This window comes from Bos javanicus, chromosome 13 (genome assembly GCF_032452875.1).
Source record: "Bos javanicus breed banteng chromosome 13, ARS-OSU_banteng_1.0, whole genome shotgun sequence".
NCBI classification, from domain to species: Eukaryota; Metazoa; Chordata; class Mammalia; order Artiodactyla; family Bovidae; genus Bos; species Bos javanicus.
The window spans coordinates 53,078,206-53,097,947 of NC_083880.1; the positions used below are offsets into that span (position 1 = coordinate 53,078,206).

The 19,742-nt window shown below is 42.5% G+C and overlaps 1 long non-coding RNA gene across 1 annotated transcript in view; it reads left to right on the forward strand.

The window, feature by feature from the left end:
• Positions 1-19,742, forward strand: part of LOC133259367 (uncharacterized) — a 38,047-nt gene that overhangs the window by 9,806 nt on the left and 8,499 nt on the right. The window contains exon 2 of the long non-coding RNA XR_009740377.1: positions 17,770-17,866. This is a non-coding gene — a long non-coding RNA (uncharacterized LOC133259367). The remainder of the gene's footprint in view (positions 1-17,769; positions 17,867-19,742) is intronic.

The window sequence follows — 19,742 nt, forward strand, 5'->3', positions numbered from 1 at the left end:
GTATTGGAAGACTTCCCAAAAGAGGTGACATTTGAGTTCTACTTTGAAGGATGGATAGGGTTATTGGTTTTCTCTGTCTCCCATATCCAGAGATATTCTCAGTGTTGGGGTTAATTTTAAAAGAGGGAGATGTGGAAAATAAAGAGAAGGACCTAAGAAATCAGGCAGATCTTGGTTGAAATCCTTCTTAAGAAGCTAAGTTACCTTCCTTAAGCCTCAGTTTTCTTATCTGCAAAGTGGGGGAATAATTCTTTTCAAGGAAGCTGAAGATTACATAAATATGTAAATGGGCAAGCATGGTGCCTGACACATGGTTGCCAGTCTATGAATTACCTACTACCCCACTTTCATGATTTCCTTTACCTTTTCTCCATGTGATGGAGTTATATCCTCCCTTTGATGTTCAACCTATGCTTAATTTCATTCTTTCCCCCCATATTGCTCTAGATGAGTGATTCTCACAATTTAACTATTTATCAGCAGTCACAAAGCTAACACTCAATATTTAGTTGTGGAGAGGCTTTTAGAACACAGATTGTAGAATTTCTGATTTAGTAGGTCTATGGTAGAACCAGAGAATTTGCATTTCAACAAATTTCTAGGTGATGCTGATGTAGCTGGTCTGAAGACCACACTTTGAGAACCACAGCTTTAGATATTCCCTGTAATTATCTCAATAAATTGTATAGAAGGAATAAAAGTATCCACATTCTACACGTAAGTAGATGTTCAAGGAAATGGCTTGTTTTTGTTTTTCAAAATTCATAGAAAACCGAACAGGGAGACTTCTGGTTTTAAGATGGCTGAGTTTTGTTTTGTTTTTAATTTTGGCAAAAGACCAAATAACGTTAAATTTAGCATCTTCACCATTCTTCAGTGTGCAGTTCAGTATTGTTAAGCATATTTAAGAGTAGCTGAGTCTTATGTCTATGCTGTTCTCTCTTTATAAAAGCCATTCCAGACCACAGGGAGAACGTGCAAGCACCCTCTCTATCTTTGATGAAACCAGGAGACAGCTCCAACCCTGAGACAGCAAATGGAGACAGTAAGTTGGCTGGGGAGTGGCAAACGATTTGGCAAAATGGAGGAGAGTCAACCGTCCTACCTAAGGAGGGGCGTGTATCCAGGAACAGCCCATTCACCCCGGAACCCCGGAGGGCTCAGGCGCTGGGAGAACCAGGTAGTGGAGGAAGTGAAGACAAGGCAGAGGATTGACCCCAAGCCTCTGTGGCATTTTGACCCATTGCAGTCAGGCACTCACCCCTCAGAGGATACCCGGGATCGAATATCTACAGAAACTGCACCTTCGAGGGCCCAGATTTAGTGGCCACAGTATAGGGAAAAGGTGAGGGTGTGGTAGAGGCTGGACTGCGACTTAGGGATTAACTGGAAATCTGCACCCTGAATGATGACACCCTGAGTTCATTCCCAGACAAGCTCCAGAATATTTCCTCCTAAGCTTATTCTGCAACATGCCCTGCCCACCCCCACCCCCACCCCCTTGCCACAAGGAGGGGATTTGAGCTTCCCTATATGAAGAAAACCAACTGCCTCAGAGAAAAGACTGGCTATTGTGGTGTTTGGGGCTTCTCAGAAAAATCTGACTTGGCACTTAATTACCCCGCAGTGAAGCACATCAGCTGTCAAGCTGTCTCCATGCTTGCCAAGCTTGCAGTCAGCTTTCACCTGCTTCGCTTTGAAATAAAGATCATTAGTCACTTAAGGTGAGTTTCGAGTCTGAACAAGAGAGACCAAAGAAAATACTGCTGCAGAGGCAATGCTTTGCTGTGACTGCCACCTTGACATTCTCTTGGCCTATTTGGGCATCTGTGAATGAAGAATTGACTTACATAAAGAATTCTTAACTGGAGATCCTTGGACAGTGGATGTCAGTTTCTGTGTGTGTGCGTATGAGCTCAAATCTGAGGTAGCACTCACCAGGTCCCCAGGGGGTCTGAGATGCACTAAGAAGTGATAAGCCACCTATTGACTGGATTTCTGAGCTCTCTCCCAGCACTTATTCCTTGAGTATATTTTGCCCTCTCACACCTCGGGAACTCTGCACACACAGGTACTTTGAATGGAGTACCTTTTCCTTCACAATGGAGTTAATTCCTATTCTTTATTCTAGACTTATCAGAAATATTGGGTTTTCTAGGAAGTCTTCCTTGACTTTAGCCTCCCTTCTGGGTTGGGTGACCGACCCCTTGGGTTTCCTCAGACCTCTGTACACTGTCCTCATCTCCCTTAAAGAGATGTGTCTGCTGCTTCTGGATGCAAAGGCCGCTCTTCTCTCAAGAGCCTGGCTGGAGAGCTGAGTAATAATATCCTAGCAGCACCCGCCTGCCCAGTCCCAGGGCAAAGCACTTGTTAATTGGGTTGAGAGCTGGACTGGATGGATGCTCAGGAGTAAATCAGCTCCAGCCTTTGTGATACACTTCAAAGTGCAGCAGAAGGCAGAGTGAGCTGACTGGAAAAAGGAACAGGGAAAGATAGGACAATTATTAAAACTCTTTTTGCCTCTGTCCTTAGGTTACCTACTAGGCTGGGCTTACTGAGCCTCTTTTGAATACTGTGAACATGAACTTAAACTTGGTGAAGGAAAATCAAGGTCAAGGCAACACCTCCATCCTCTGATTCAGCCCTTCTAGCATCTGTCAGGAGAAGGGTGAGACGTGTCTGAGTTGGTCCAGCCTGAACCCACATGATATGTGGAACAGACATTTTATCAGGGGGTTGCCCTCTATCTGAACCCTTTTGTTCTATTTGGAAAGTTTCTTATGTTATGCGTCTTCATGGAGGGCAGAGACCACTTCATTTCTGTTACAGACTTTTTTATCCCTAACGTTTCTGTTTCATTCTTTCTTAGAATTTCCATCTCTTTTCTTACATTGCCCATCTATTCTTGCAGGTTGTCTTCTTTTCCCATTAGAATCCTTAGCATATTAGTCAAAGTTATTTTGTGTTCCCAGTCTGGTCGTTCCAACATCCCTGCTCTTTCTGAGTCTGGTTCTGATGTTTTGCCTGTATCATCAAACTGTGTTTTTGCCTTTTAGTATGCCTTGTAGTTTTTTTGGTTGAAAGCCAAGCTGCATAAAAGGAACTCTAGTAAACAGGTTTTTAGTGAAGTGGTGGTAAGGTATAGGGTGAGGGGAAGCATTCCACAGTCTTATGAATGGGTCTCAGTCTTCTAGTGAGCCTGTGTCTCTGGGCCATGAGCTTCACAAGCATGTCTGTTTTTCCCTCCCTTAGATGGGGCAGAATGGGTAGAGAGGACTGGAGTTGGGTATTTTCCTTCCCCCAGGCCAATTAGACTCTGATAAAACCGCAATAGGTTCAGTTCAGTTCAGTTCAGTCGCTCAGTCATGTCCAACTTGTTGCGACCCCATGAATTGCAGCACGCCAGGCCTCCCTGTCCATCACCAACTCCTGGAGTTCACTCAGACTCACGTCCGTCGAGTCAGTGATGCCATCCAGCCATCTCATCCTCTGTCATCCCCTTCTCCTCTTGCCCCCAATCCCTTTAGATCAGATCATTTGCTCAGTCGTGTCCAACTCTTTGCGACCCCATGAATCTCAGCACGCCAGGCCTCCCTGTCCATCACCAACTCCCAGAGTTCACTCAGACTCATGTCCATCGAGTCAGTGATGCCATCCAGCCCTCTAATCCTCTGTCGTCCCCTTCTCCTCTTGCCCCCAATCCCTCCCAGCATCAGAGTCTTTTCCAGTGAGTCAAGTCTTTGCATGAGGTGGCCAAAGTACTGGAGTTTCAGCTTTAGCGTCATTCCTTCCAAAGAAATCCCAGGGCTGATCTCCTTCAGAATGGACTGGTTGGATCTCCTTGCAGTCCAAGGGACTCTCAAGAGTCTTCTCCAACACCACAGTTCAAAAGCATCAATTCTTCAGCGCTCAGCCTTCTTCACAGTCCAACTCTCACATCCATACATGACCACTGGAAAAACCATAGCCTTGACTAGACGAACTTTGGTGGCAAAGTAATGTCTCTGCTTTTGAATATGCTATCTAGGTTGGTCATAGCTTTCCTTCCAAGGAGTAAGTGTCTTTTAATTTCATGGCGGCAGTCACCATCTGTTGTGATTTTGGAGCCCAGAAAAATAAAGTCTGACACTGTTTCCACTGTTTCCCCATCTATTTCCCATGAAGTGATAGGACCAGATGCCATGATCTTCATTTTCTGACTGTTGAGCTTTAAGCCAACTTTTTCACTCTCCTCTTTCACTTTCATCAAGAGGCTTTTTAGTTCCTCTTCACTTTCTGCCATAAGGGTGGTGTCATCTGCATATCTGAGGTTATTGATATTTCTCCTGGAAATCTTGATTCCAGCTTGTGCTTCTTCCAGCCCAGCATTTCTCATGATGTACTCTGCATATAAGTTAAATAAACAGGGTGACAATATACAGCCTTGATGAACTCCTTCTCCTATTTGGAACCAGTCTGTTGTTCCATGTCCAGTTCTAACTGTTGCTTCCTGACCTGCATACAAATTTCTCAAGAGGCAGATCAGGTGGTCTGGTATTCCCATCTCTTTCAGAATTTTCCACAGTTTATTGTGATCCACACAGTTAAAGGCTTTGGCATAGTCAATAAAGCAGAAATAGATGTTTTTCTGGAACTCTCTTGCTTTTTCCATGATCCAATCCCTTTAGGCTCTGGTAAAATAGTTTCTCCTGAAGGCAGGTCTTTTTAAGAAGAACAGAATGCTCTAGCATATTTAAAAATACCATATATTTCCTCTTCCCCTGTCAGAGGCGTTAAGGAATTTCTCTCTCACATTCACTGAAGTTCCAGTATTCACTGTGAAAGCTTGGTCAGGCTCCCAGAGGTGAAGTTCACAAAACTGAGGGATCTCCTGATGACTAGATTCCACTAGAGTTTGTATCTCTCATTCTCATCCATGCGGAGTCTCCAGCTATCTGTCGATTACAGTTCAGGTTTTCCCACCCAAGGTTTCCGTGGAGGTTTCTGCTCCAGTAAGTCTAACCCTCTGTATCTGCCTGTCTCTTCAATTCTAGGGGCTGAAATTTTCCCTGTGACCTCATTTCTCGTACAGACCTAAGAAGACATGTTGATTTTTTGGCTTTTTACTTTCTGTTAGGACAGTGACAACTTCTGAGTTTCTTGTGTGCTAGACTGGAAACGAAGTCAGTGATTTTTTTTTTTTTACATTGTTTTCATTGTGGTAAAAAACACGTAGCATAAAACTTATCATTTGAACTATTCTCAAGTGACCCATTCAGAGGCGTTCAGTACAGTCACAGTGTTGTGCAACCGTCACCACCATTCATCCTCAGAACTTTCTCATCATCCCAAACTGAAACCCTGTTTTCATTAAGCAATGACTCCCTGTTATATTAAGTGCTGGCTTTTATATCAGTCTTGATGCTATTGTTGTCATTATGTAGTGTTGTTGTTCAGTTGCTCAGTCGTGTCTGAGCGTGACCTTTGTGACCCCATGGACTGCAGCATGCCAGGCCTCCCTGTCCATCACCATCTCCTGGAGCTTGCTCAAACTCATGTCCTTCGAGTCGATGATGCCATCCAACCATCTGGTTCTCTGTCATCCCCCTCCCCTCCTGCCTTCAATCTTTCCTAGCATCAGGGTCTTTTCCAATGAGTCAGCTCTTTGCATCAGGTGGCCAAAGTATTGGAGCTTCAGCTTTAGCATCAGTGCTTCTGAGAATATTTAGGGTTGATTTCCTTTTGGATTGACTGGTTTGATCTGCTTGCAGTCCAAGGGACTCTCAAGAGTCTTCTCTAATACCACAGTTTAAGCATCAATTTTTCAGCACTCAGCCTTTTTTATGGTCCAACTCTCACATCCATACATGACTACTGGAAAATCCATAGCTTTGACTATAGGGACCTTTGTCAGCAATGTCTTTGCTTTGTAATATGCTGTCTAGGTTTGTCATAGCTTTTCTGCCAAGGAGCGAGTGTCTTCTAATTTCATGGCTGCAGTCACCATCTGCAGTGATTTTGGAGCCCCCAAAAATAAAGTCTGTCACTTTACAATGTTTCCATCGTTTCCCCACCGATTTTCCATAAAGTGATGGGACCGGATGCCATGATCTCAGTTTTTTGAATGTTGAGCTCTAAGCCAGCTTTTTCACTCTCCTCTTTCACCTTCATCAGATTATGTAGTGAAACAGCAATTGTTCTATTAGGTTGTTAGGCATCGTTCTCAAGAACATTTGGAGTGGGGCATCATAACTTAAAGAAAGAGATGGGAATACCAACCCACCTTACCTGCCTCCTGAGAAATCTGTATGCAGGTCAAGAAGCAACGTTTAGAACCGGACATGGAACAACAGACTGGTTCCGAATAGAGAAAGGAGTATGTCAAGGCTGTATATTGTCACCCTGCTTATTTAACTTATATGCAGAGTACATATGCAAAATGCTGGGCTAGATGAAGCACAAGCTGGAATCAAGTTTGCAGGGAGAAATATCAATAATCTCAGATATGCAGATGACACCACTCTTTCGGCAGAAAGCAAAGAGGAACTAAAGAGCCTCTTGATGAAGGTGAAAGAGGAGAGTGAAAAAGCTGGCTTAGAGCTCAACATTAAAAAAACTAAGATCATGGCATCCAGTCCCATCACTTTATGGAAAAGCTTGAAAGAAAAGCTATGACAAAGCTAGACAGCATATTAGAAAGCTGAGACATGACATTACTGATAAAGGTCCATCTAGTATGGATGTGAGAGTTGGACCATAAAGAAAGCTGAGCACCGAAGAATAGATCACTTTTGAACTGTGGTGTTGGAGAAGACTCTTGAGATTCCCTTGGACTGCAAGCAGATCAAACCAGTCAATCCTAAAGGAAATCAACCCTGAATATTCATTGGAAGGACTGATGCTGAAGCTGAAGCTCCAATTCCTTGGCCACCTGATGTGAAGATCTGACTCATTGGCAACGATTGATGCTGGGAAAGATTGAAGGCAGGAGAAGGGGATGACAGAGGATGAGATGGTTGGATGGCATCACCAACTCAATGGACATGAGTTTGAGCAAGCTCTAGGAGATGGTGGTGGACAGGGAAGCCTGGCATTCTGCAGTCCATGGGGTCAACAAGAGTTGGACATGACTGAGACACTGAACTGAACTGAACTGATCATAACATACTTTTTGAAGGGAGCTGATGAGATCAACATGTTTTAAGAAGGAAGGGTCAGTGATCAGGAAAAACTGGGGACTGTGATGTTGATGCTTCTTTCAGGAAGCTGCCCTGAAAGTCTGTCCTAAATGGAAACATTTATGAGTGTAAATGTGGTAGGTTCACATTAACTTCATTCCAGCAGTTTTGTTTTATTGTTTCATCTGCCCAGGAATGGAACCTTGAAACTCCAGAGAGATGAGTGGGAAGATTCCATGTACTAATCTCATTTCCAAATGTAATTGACAAGTAACTAGGAAGCTCTCTGCTTCCAAATGCTGTGTTTACAGAGCCACCCATCCTCTTGCCCATCTAGGTGGGCCAGCCTGCCACTGTGATGCATTTTCATTGCTCCAGCAGTGGAGATGTAGTGGAGTTGGTACCACCTTTCTGGAGGACAGTTCGGCAATATGGATCAAAAATATTAATTTGCAGAAACTTTGGCCCAGCCATTTCATTTCAAGGATTTAATTTATCTCAAAGAAGTAATTGGATAAATGGGTAAGGATGTTTGCACAAAGATGTTCAAATGAGGTTGTGTTTATAATTGTAAAAAATTGGAAACATTTTAAATGTTCAGCAATAGAGAACAGTTTATATCCATTATGGCATAAACAATGACATATTTACTCTGGAACTGTTACCAAAGTTGACGTAGAATTGTATGTAAGGGGAAACCTCCACAGTATTAAGGCTTATCCTGCAGAACATTTTCCTGGTTAATGTTTGCCCAGTAGAATGACTGTTCATTTATAGCACACAAACTTAGTGTTTATGTGTCTCTTTATAGCAACTTTTTTTGGCAAATGTTTTTATAGGAAAGCATATCTATTGACATCCCTCTAACTCAATAGAGCATTTTAAACCAAATTACTTGGGAGAAAAATGTCTTGTGTTTTATCCCAAATAAAATTGATAGCTCAGAATTACATGTAGAAGTATTGAAAAATTAAACAAGTGACCCAGAACCTCTAGTACTGGGAGATTCTGGTTGATGAGTGCAGAGGTCACTGGGTGAGACTCCCAGGAAGGCCTTTGTAGAGGAACAGACCCCACTTTCTTGAGCCCTTTGGCCATTCTTCCTGCCTGGAACACTGACATGATGCCTAGAGGTACAGCAAACATCGAATAATTCTGAGGCTACAGTGCTGAAGACGAAAGTCTTTACACTCTGACAGAGGGGAAAGAAGGAAAGAGAGGCATACCCAGCACTCCTTGTTACATGAAACATACAAGCCTGCAGTCGTTCATTCCTCTTTTTTTCTTTTTAAAAAATCTTCACCTTATTTATTTACTTTCTAATATTTATTTATTTGGCTGAGCTGGGTCTTAGCTGTGCATGTGGGATCTAGTTCTCTGACCAAGGGTTGGACTCCAGCGCCCTGCATTGGGAGCCAAGAGTCTTAGCCACTGGACCACCAGGGAAGTCCCCGTTCCTCTTTTTTCTTATCTTCTGTCATACACTTCCAAACACAATCCCGATACAATTGTTTTCAGTTCCCTCTTTATCTTTCTAACAACAGATGATAAAAATCATGCACCAGTAAATATATCTGGCTAATGAAATAAAAGAAGATATAATTTTAAAAGTCAACGGAGTGATAACAAAGCATTTTGTGCGCCTTGGCTGTCATTAGCAGAGAGGGAGGCCATGTTACCATACCCTTAGCAAATGTCTAACAACAAGTTTGTTGATGATCTGGAAGTAATGCTACGCGTCTTACAACCTAATGTGTATAGTTTTAAAAAAACATGTGTCACTGTTCGCCTGAAACCATCACATTTTGTTAATCGGCTGTACCCAATATGAAATAAAAGGTTCAAAAAAATGTATGTGTGGTGTGTGTGTGTGTGTGTGTGTGTGTATACATTTTACTGAGTTTTAGTAAAATTTCAGGCAATTGGTTGAGGGTTTTGAGCTAATATGTGTATGATTTTTCCTATTCAGTATAATGGAAATAGGTTTCCTTTCAGCATTGTCATTAAGAATACCTTTTTTTTAGGACCTGATTACTAAGTGAGACATGCCAGGTCTGGAGGGGACCCTGCTGCCCTGAAGCCAATTCCTATCTGCATAGGCTCTCTTGTCCCCAGTTCCAGTTTCAACCTTTCCCTCCCTCAGGGCCTTGGATCTGCCTACCTGCTGGCCTTTGCAGGTGCTCTCTAGACCCTGACCTCATCTGGCACTTGCTCCTGCAGCTGTGCAGGGCCTTCCCCTTTCTAGGATCTCTCCCTTCTGCCCTCCAGTGGCCCTAATCTGGGGAGAGTAGCTACTTTCCAGATTCCCTGCTGGAGCCCGGCAGTTGCCTGACCAGTTTTTTGTTTTTTTTTTTTAATTAATTTGGCTGTGCCCAGGCCTTAGTTGTAGTGCGCAGGATCTTTAGTTGCACCACGTGGGATCTAGTTCCCTGACCAGGGAAAGAATTGAGGCTCCCTGCATTGGGAGTGTGGAGTTTTAGTCACTGGAACCCAGGGAAGTCCCTACCTGACCAGTTATTAATCCTCCCTTCTAATGGATTGACCCCCAGAAGTGGGGGCTGGGAGCAAATGAGTAAGAAATGCAAAACTGCAATAACAGTTTTTTAAAAACTAAGTTAAAAAGCAGGTTATAGACAACTTTTATACTGAACCAGTCAGGAAGCTTTTGGCTGTTCAGTTCAGTCTCAGTCGAGTCTGACTCTGCGACCCCATGAACTGCAGCACGTGAGGGCACCCTGTCCATCACCAACTCCTGGAGTTTACTCAAACTCATGTCCATTGAGTCGGTGATGCCATCCAACCATCTCATCCTCTGTCATCCCCTTCTCTTCCCGCCCTCAATCTTTCCCAGCATCAGGGTCTTTTCAAATGAGTCAGTTCTTCCCATCAAGTGGCCAAAGTATTGGAGTTTCAGCTTCAACATCAGTCCTTCCAATGAATATTCAGGACTGATTTCCTGTAGGATGGACTGGTTGGGTCTTCTTGCAGTCCAAGGGACTCTCAAGAGTCTTCTCCAACACCACAGTTCAAAAGCATCAATTTTATGGTGCTCAGCTTTCTTTATAGTCCAACTTTCACATCCATACATGACTACAGGAAAAACCATAGCCTTGACTAGACGGACCTTTGTTGACAAAGTAATGTCTCTGTTTTTTAATATGCTGTCTAGGTTGGTCATAACTTTCCTTCCAAGGAGTAAGCATCGTTTAATTTCATGGCTGCAATCACCATCTGCAGTGATTTTGGAGTCCCAAAAAATAAAGTCTCCCACTGTTTCCACTGTTTCCCCATCTATTTGCCATGAAGTGATGGGACCAGATGCCATGATCTTCGTTTTCTGAAAGTGGAGCTTTAAGCCAACTTTTTCACTCTCCTCTTTCACTTTCATCAAGAGGCTCTTTAATTCTTCTTCACCTTCTGCCATAAGGGTGGTGTCATCTGCATATCTGAGGTTATTGATATTTCTCCCGGCAATCTTAATTCCAGCTTGTGCTTCTTCCAGCCCAGCGTTTCTCATGATGTACTCTGCATATAAGTTAAATAAGCAGGGTGACAATATACAGCCTTGAAGTACTCCTTTTCCTATTTGGAACCAGTCTGTTGTTCCATGTCCAGTTCTAACTGTTGCTTCCTGACCTGCATACAGGTTTCTCAAGAGGCAGATCAGGTGGTCTGGTATTCCCATCTCTTTCAGAATTTTCCACAGTTTGTTGTGATCCACACAGTCAAAGGCTTTGGCATAGTCAATAAAGCAGAAATAGATGTTTTTCTGATATTCTCTTGTTTTTTCAATGATCGAGTGGCTGTATGGCTGTATGGACTTTTGGCTGTATGTAAAAGTGAAGTCACTCAGTCGTGTCCGACTCTTTGCGACCTCATGGACTGTAGCCCCCCAGGCTCCTCCCTCCATGGGATTCTCCGGGCAAGAGTACTGGAGTGGGTTGCCATTTCCTTCTCCAGGGGATCTTCCCGACCCAGGAATCAAACCTGGGTCTCCCGCATTCCAGGCAGACACTTTAACCTCTGAGCCACCAGGGAAGCCCAACTTAAAATGGTAGAAACATTAATGAAATCTTATTATCTCACTTCATAGCAGAGGCGTGGGTCAGTGGTGACCTGTTGCAGGGTTGGGGTGCTGAGTGTAGCAGTACATGCATGGGATCTTTTGAATGGAGGTTATCTTCATTACCTCCACCATAGTTTCATCCCAGGTAAATAGCAGGGAGGGAACACAGCTCCACTGATCAACAGGAAATTGGATTAAAGATTTATTGAACATGGCCCCACCTATCAGAACAAGACCCAGTTACCCCCTCAGTCAGTCTCTCCCATCAGGAAGCTTCCATAACCCTCAAATCTTTCTCCATCAGAGGGCAGACAGACTGAAAACCACAATCACAGAAAACTAACCAATCTGATCACATGGACCACAGCCTTGTCTAACTCAACGAAACTATGAGCCATGCCGTGTAGGGCCACCCAAGACGACAGGTCACGGTGGAGAGTTCTGACAAAATGTGGTCCACAGGAGAAGGGAATGGCAAACCACTTCAGTATTCTTGCCTTGAGAACCCCATGAGCAGTATGAAAAGGCAAAAAGATAGGACACTGAACGATGAATTCCCCAGGTCAGTAGGTGCCCAATATGCTACTGGAGATCAGTGGAGAAATAGCTCCAGAAAGAATGAAGAGGCAGAGCCAAAGCAAAAAGAACACCCAGTCATGGATGTGACTGAGATGGAAGTAAATTCTGATGCTGTAAAGAGCAATATTGCGTAGGAACCAGGAATGTTAGGTCCATGAATCAGGGCAAATTGGAAGTGGTCAAACAGGAGATGGCAAGAGTGAACATCGACATTTTAGGAATCAGTGAACTAAAATGGACTGGAATGGGTGAATTTAACTCAGATGACCATTATATCTATTACTGTGAGCAAGAATCCCTTAGAAGAAATGGAGTAGCTGTAACAAAAGAGTCCAAAATGCAGTACTTGGATGCAGCCTCAAAAACGACAGAATGATCTCTGTTCATTTCCAAGGCAAATGTTCGATATCATGGTAATCCAAGTATACGTCCTGACCAGTAATGCTGAAGAAGTGAAGTTGAACGGTTCTATGAAGACCTACAAGACCTTCTAGTACTAACACCCCAAAAAGATGTCCTTTTCATTACAGGGGACTGGAATGCAAAAGTAGGAAGTCAAGAAACACCTGGAGTAACAGGCAAATTTGGCCTTGGAGGACAGAATGAAGTAGGCCAAAGGCTAATAGAGTTTTGCCAAGAGAATGCACTGGTCATAGCAAACACCCTCTTCCAACAACACAAGAGAAGACTCTACCCATGGACATCACCAGATGGTCAACACTGAAACCAGATTGATTATATACTTTGCAGCCAATGATGGAGAAGCTCTATACAGTCAGCAAAAACAAGACTGGGAGCTGACTGTGGCTCAGATCATGAACTCCTTATTGTCAAATTCAGACTTAAATTGAAGAAAGTAGGGAAAGCCACTAGAACACTCAGGTATGCCCTAAATCAAATCCCTTACGATTATACAGTGGAAGTGAGAAATAGATTTATGGGATTAGATCTGATAGACAGAGTACCTGACGAACTGTTGACAGAGGTTCGTGACATTGTACAGGAGACAAGGATCAAGACCATCCCCATGGATAAGAAATGCAAAAAAGCAAAATGGCTGTCTGAGGAGGCCTTACAAATAGCTGTGAAGAGAAGCGAAAAGCAAAAGAGAAAAAGAAAGATATACCCATTTGAATAAAGAGTTTCAAAGAATAGCAAGGAGAGGTAAGCAGGCCTTCCTCAGTGATCAGTGCAAAGAAATAGAGGAAAACAATGGAATGTGAAAGACCAGAGATCTCTTCAAGAAAATTAGAGATACTAAGGGAACATTTCCTGCAAAGATGGGCTCAGTAAAGGACAGAAATGGTATGGACCTAACAGAAACAGAAGATATTAAGAAGAAGTGGCAAGAATAGACAAAAGAACTATACAAAAAAGATCTTCACGACCCAGATAATCATGATGCTGTGATCACTCATCTAGAGCCAGACATCCTGGAATGTGAAGTCAAGTGGGCCTTAGAAAGCATCACTACAAACAAAGCTAGTGGAAGTGATGGAATTCCAGTTGAGCTATTTCAAATCCTGAAAGATGATGCTGTGAAAGTGCTGCACTCAATATGCCAGCAAATTTGGAAAATGCAGCAGTGACCACAGGACTGTGAAAGATCAGTTTTCACTCCAATCCCAAATAAAGGCAATGACAAAGAATGCTCAAACTACTGCACAATTGCACTCATCTCACACGCTAGTTAAGTAATGTTCAAAATTCTCCAAGCCAGGCTTCAACAGTACATGAACCGTGAACTTCCAGATGTTCAAGCTGGTTTTAGGAAAGACAGGGGAACCAGAGATCAAATTGCCAACATCTGCTGGATCATTGAAAAAGCAAGAGAGTTCTAGGAAAAAACATCTATTTCTGCTTTTATTGACTATGCCAAAGCCTTTGACTGTGTGGATCACAACAAGCTGTGGAAAATTCTTCAAGAGATGGGAATACCAGACGACTTGACCTGCCTCTTGAGAAACCTGTATGCAGGTCAGGAAGCAACAGTTAGAACTGGACATGGAACAACAGACTGGTTCCAAATAGGAAAAGGAGTACGTCAAGGCTGTATATTGTCACCCTGTTTATTTAACTTATATGCAGAGCACATCATGAGAAACGCTGAGCTGGATGAAGCACAAGCTGGAATTAAGATTGCCGGGAGAAATATCAATAACCTCAGATATGCAGATGACACCACCCTTATGGCAGAAAGTGAAGAAGAACTAAAAAGCCTCTTGATGAAAGTGAAAGAGGAGAGTGAAAAAGTTGGCTTAAAACTCAACTTTCAGAAAACGAAGATCATGGCATCTGGTCCCATCACTTCACGGGAAATAGATGGGGAAACAGTGGAAACAGTGGGAGACTTTATTTTTGGGGACTCCAAAATCACTGCAGATGGTGATTGCAGCCATGAAATTAAACGATGCTTACTCCTTGGAAGGAAAGTTATGACCAACCTAGACAGCATATTGAAAAGCAGAGGCATTACTTTGCCAACAAAGGTCCGTCTAGTGAAGGCTATGGTTTTTCCGGTAGTCATGTATGGATGTGAAAGTTGGACTATAAAGAAAGGTGAGCACCGTAGAATTGATGCTTTTGAACTGTGGTGTTGGAGAAGACTTTTGAGAGTCCCTTGGACTGCAAGAAGATCCAACCAGTCCATCCTACAGGAAATCAGTCATGAATATTAATTGGAAAGACTGATGTTGAAGCTGAAACTCCAATACTTTGGCCACCTGATGTGAAGAACTGACTTATTTGAAAAGACGCTGATGCTGGGAAAGATTGAAGGTGGGAGGAGAAGGAGACGAGAGAGGATGAGATGGTTGGATGGCATCACCGACTCAATGGACATGAGTTTGAGTAAGCTCTGGGAGTTGGTGATGGACAGGGAGTCCTGGCGTGCTGCAGTCCATGGGGTCTCAGGGAGTCTGACATGACTGAATGTCTGAACTGAACTGAAATGAACTGATTATCTCACTCAAGAAGTTGAGAAGTAGAGTATTTCCGCAGTTGGCTGAGCTGGCACCACAAAACGACATCATAAAGAACTCAGATCCTTTCCACAGTCCTGCTCTGCCATCTCCAGGTCATTGCCTCATCCTCTTCGTTTCATTCCCCTCATGATCTCAGGATGACTGTCATTGTACAAGGATTGTCATTCTGCTGTTAGTGCATACAGGCAACAGAAACCTTAAGCATATCCTTTTCTAAGATTGAAGAAAACTTCCCCAGAACCTCCATAAGCTTTCCCATCATTGCTCATGGCAAGAACTGGGTCCTGTGTCCCACTCTTAAGCCAATCAGTGGCAAGGGGAATGAGTCCAGTAGTTCTCAATGCCTGGGGCATATTAGCAGTACCCCGAGCTCCTAGCAGGCCAGTTTTGAGTAGTATCTCTGAGGATTGGACCTGGGGCTTTGTATATATTAGTATTTTTAATTCCCTAGGTATTTTTGATGGGCAGCAGGGGTCAGAACCACTCTTTTACACTAAACATAATTCACCTTCTGGAGCTAGGGAAGGGGTATTTTCCCTGAAGCATGTGGCATTAGACACCTGGAGAATAGTAAGGTTGTTAGCAAGGAAAATGATGGAAAGTGTTTGTTGTGTAGGCAAATAATAGTGTTTGACATTTAGGGTGTGCCCCTATTTCATGTATAATATGACCTATATGCCAAGAAAAAATTGTGGAAGACCATGGATCAAACTTTTAATAGTTACTATCATGGTGTGATGAGGGAGAGAATTAATTATAGCTGATTTCCACTTAGTTGAACTTTTACCATGAACATTAATCACAATCAGGAAAACAATGAAGATACATGCATTTTGGGGAAAATATATTTTTTTTAAGGAAAAAAAAAAGCCATTGTAAGGAATGAAATGCTGTTTTTTCCTCTACGGGGTAACCGCTATGGAGCAAGCCCTGTTTCTTGTTCAGCAACTTGTTGCTAGGAGCTTAGAATTTATTACTGACCCAGTAAGGATACTTCTCTTTCCCACCTGACCAGGAGAAAAATAAACTCTCATCTGGACAGTCTCATTTCCCTTGCCAGTAATTGGGTTAAGCCAGGACCTATGATGCAGTTGTAGCCAATAAAATGTCAGGAGGCATCAGCTGGGGGTATGGTGTGTGTTTCTAGGAAATATTTCTTTACTTTTCAAAAAGACTCAGGAGAAAAGGGTCTCTTCTTCCTCAAAACATATTCTTGACTATATATGATGCCTGGATATTGCAGCCATCATCTTATGGTTATGTGGGGACAAAGTCCATATGCAGGGATAACAGGGTGAAAATCCTTGGTAACGTTTTTAAACCTTAAATATAATTTCATACAATAAATTACAAAAATCTTAAGTGTACAGTTTGGTGAAATTTTATGTTTGTACACATCCATGTAACCACTACAAGATCAAGATTCAGAACATTTCTAGCACCCCAGAGAGCTCTCTCCTGTCCCTTCCCAGCCAACAGTAAATAGCCAACATCTACTGTACTGATTCCTATCTTCATACATTATCTAACTGTTCTTGAACTTCACATGAATGGATTCATACAGTACATATTATTCTGCACAGGGCTTCTTTGCTCAATGTTTTCTTTGAGGTTCATTCATGTTTTTATGTATGTCGATAGCTTATCAAACCACTGTGTGATATTCCATTGGTACCACAATTTCTCCATTTCCTGTGGATGGGCATTTATTTCCAGGTTTTAGCTGTTATTTTTTTTAAAGGTGCTGTGAACATCTATGCACCTGTCTTTGAGTGAATCTTTGTCCTTGTTTCTCTTGTGCGTATACGTGGGAGTGAAATTGCTAGGACTTGGGGTAAACAGCTATTTATTTAGCTTTAGTTAGATACAGCCAAACAGTTTTCCAGAGTCATTTAACCAATTTACATTGCCACCAGATGTGTGGGATTTTTCAATTCAATTGTTCTACTATCTCAGCAACACTTGGTATAGTCAGTCTTTGATTTTGTCCGTTCTGGTGGGTGAATCTGATTCATCTGATTATAGTTTTAGTTTGCATTTCTCTGAAGACCTTTTCAAGTGCCTTTTGGTCATTTCCTCTCCTAAGAGGTGCCTGTTTAAGTCTTTTCCTCTTCTTAAAATTTTGTCTTCTGCTATCAATTTGTAGGAGTTTGTTTACATTCTGCGTATAAGTCTTTGGTCATATACATGAAATGCAAGTATCTTCTGTCAGTCTGTAGATTGCTTCTTCAGTTGCTTAATAATGTGTTCTGATGAGTATAAGTTCTTATATTTAATGAAGTTCAAATGATCCATATTTTTAGTATGGTGTTTTTTGTGCTCTGTTTTGGAGGTATTTGCTTACTCTTAAGATCATAGAGATAGTTTCCTCATTTCCTCTGCAAGCCTGATTCGTTTTAACATTTATATTTAGGTTGGTGATCCCTACCACATTAATTTTTAGGTACAGTGTTGGGTAAAGATTAATTTTTCTAATACATATTATTTTCTGTATGGATGGCAGTGGCACCCTTGCTGTAAATCAAATGAACACGCATGTTTTGCTCTATTCCTGGACTCCCAATTCTGTTCCATTGGTCTATTTATCTATGCTTGTATCAATACCACCCTGGTTTAATTATAGCTTGATATTAAGCATTCATATCTGGTGATGTATATTCTTCTTCAAGATTGTATAGGTTGCTCTAGGTCCTTTGTATTCTGATATAAGTTTTAGAATTGACTTGATAATTTCTAATATAAACTTAGGAAATTTGATTGTGATTGTAATAAATCTATAAGTCAATGTAAGGAGGACTGATCTAACAAGATTGTCTTCCAATCCATTTATTTAGATCTTCTCGATGGCTTTGTTGAACATCTGATTTTATTTACTCAGCCATGGAGTTACCTTACCTTTTTCTTGTTATTATAAACAAGATTATATAAATGTAATATATATTTTTTCATTACTGCTTAAGGCATTTTTTCTGGTTACTTGCAGCTAAAAACATCCCAAGTGATATAACATTCTTGCTCTGTGGTGTGATGGATTGATTAAGTAGAAGGCTTGAATCAGTGCTGCTCCCTGTGTGGCCATGGTAAGTCACCTAACCTCTCTGGGCCTATTTCCTTATCCATGGAAATCTCATAGGGTTGGAAAGTTCTTCTCTTTTTCACAAACTAGTCAATTCTGACTCATATTTTTTGTCTCAATTTAAGTATCATTTTCTTTGGGATGTCTCTTTTGATTCTTCCAGTAAAACTTCCTAGATATTTTTTTCTATGCATGCCTTTCAAAGCGATCAGTACACTGTAATATCATTGCTTGCATACTTGTCTCCATCAGTACCTTACTAATCAGGGAACAGAGGGTGCGCTTAAAGGGCTTAATTGAAGAGAGTTTAATGAAGGGACAATTATAGAGGAATAGACAGGATTAAGGAAATCCGCACAGGATGATGAGGAACCCCAGGGACTAGCCACAGAGGCAAGTCATTACCATTCTTGGGTCTGAAGGATTGAGATAAAGGAAGTATTATTGGAACACAGTGAGACCTGTAGCTATGGGGGAGGGGCTGTCTGACAGGTGCTATGAGCTATAGGGGAACATAGCTGTTGGGAGAACCACGGGCAGTTAGAGAGGGGAGAATAAATACCCCATCCCCTCTGTCATCCTCCAATTTCCTTCAGCTCTCATTCGGTCAACCCAACCAGAGAGAGAAGGCAAAAGAGTCCAAGTGATATGGTTGTAGAGATCAGCCTCCTGGGGCACAAAATAAAGCAGCAAGAGGCAGAGAATGGATATAGGAGAAGAAACAGGTACTGATTAGTATACTCATCTTCAGCATAAGCTTCTTGAGAAAGGACAGAAAAATAATGTTGCCATAGTTTTTCATACACCTGTTAACAAAAATCTGAACGTATCATAGAAAATAAAAGGCCCTTACTTCCCTCGTAGCTCAGTCGGTAAAGTATCTGCCTGCAATGCTAGAGACCTGGGTTCACTTCCTGGGTCAGGAAGTTCCCCTAGAGAAGGAAATGGCAACCCACTCCAGTGTTCTTGCCTGGAGAATCCCATGGACAGAGGGGCCTGGCAGACTACAGTCCATAGGGTCACAAAGACACGACTTAGTGCTCTTTCTTTCTTTATAATGCTGAGAACTAACAATAGCTACCTATTTGTTATATACCATTTCAGACTTAATGTACATGCACACTTCCCAGGCGGCCCTAGTGTAAAGAACCTGCCTGCCAATGCAGGAGATGTAAGAGACGTGGGTTCAGTCCCTGGGTGGGGAAAATCCCCTGGCAAAGGGAATGGCAACCCATTCAAGTATTCTTGCCCAGAGAATCCCATGGACAGAGAAGACTGGTGGGCTACAGTCCATGGGGTTGCAAAGAGTTGCACATGACTGAAGTGGCTTAGCATGCACACTGAATATGTGGGTCTGTGGAAGATTGTATGTCCAAAAATTACCACAGCAATATTTCTGATCTTGTGTGGTCTTTCTGATACTGGCACTCCCCATCACGAAGTCAATGTGTATGCTCTCTCTTTGAGCCTGGGGAGGGCCTTGTGATGGACTTGACAGATGGGATGAGGCAGAAATGATGCTGCATGGCTTCAAAGGCCAGGTCATAAAAGGCGAAATGGATTTGCCCGGAAATCTCTTTCTCTCGGGATGCTTACCACGTGAACACACCACCACGTTGTGAGGAAGCCCAGGGCACATGAAAAGCCACGTGCAAGTATTCTGGCCGGTTGCCAGTTGAGGCCCCAGCTGACATTCAGCGTTAATTGCTGGATGAGCGAAAGAATGGGCCTCTAGATGACCCCAGCTTCCAGGCTTTGAGCCACTTCAGCTGATGCTGCATGGGGCCAAGGCATGTACCCCCATCAAGCCCAGCTCAGATGGAAGGTTTGTGAGCACAGTAAATGTTGTGTGTGTTTTCTAAGCCACTGAGATTTTGAGT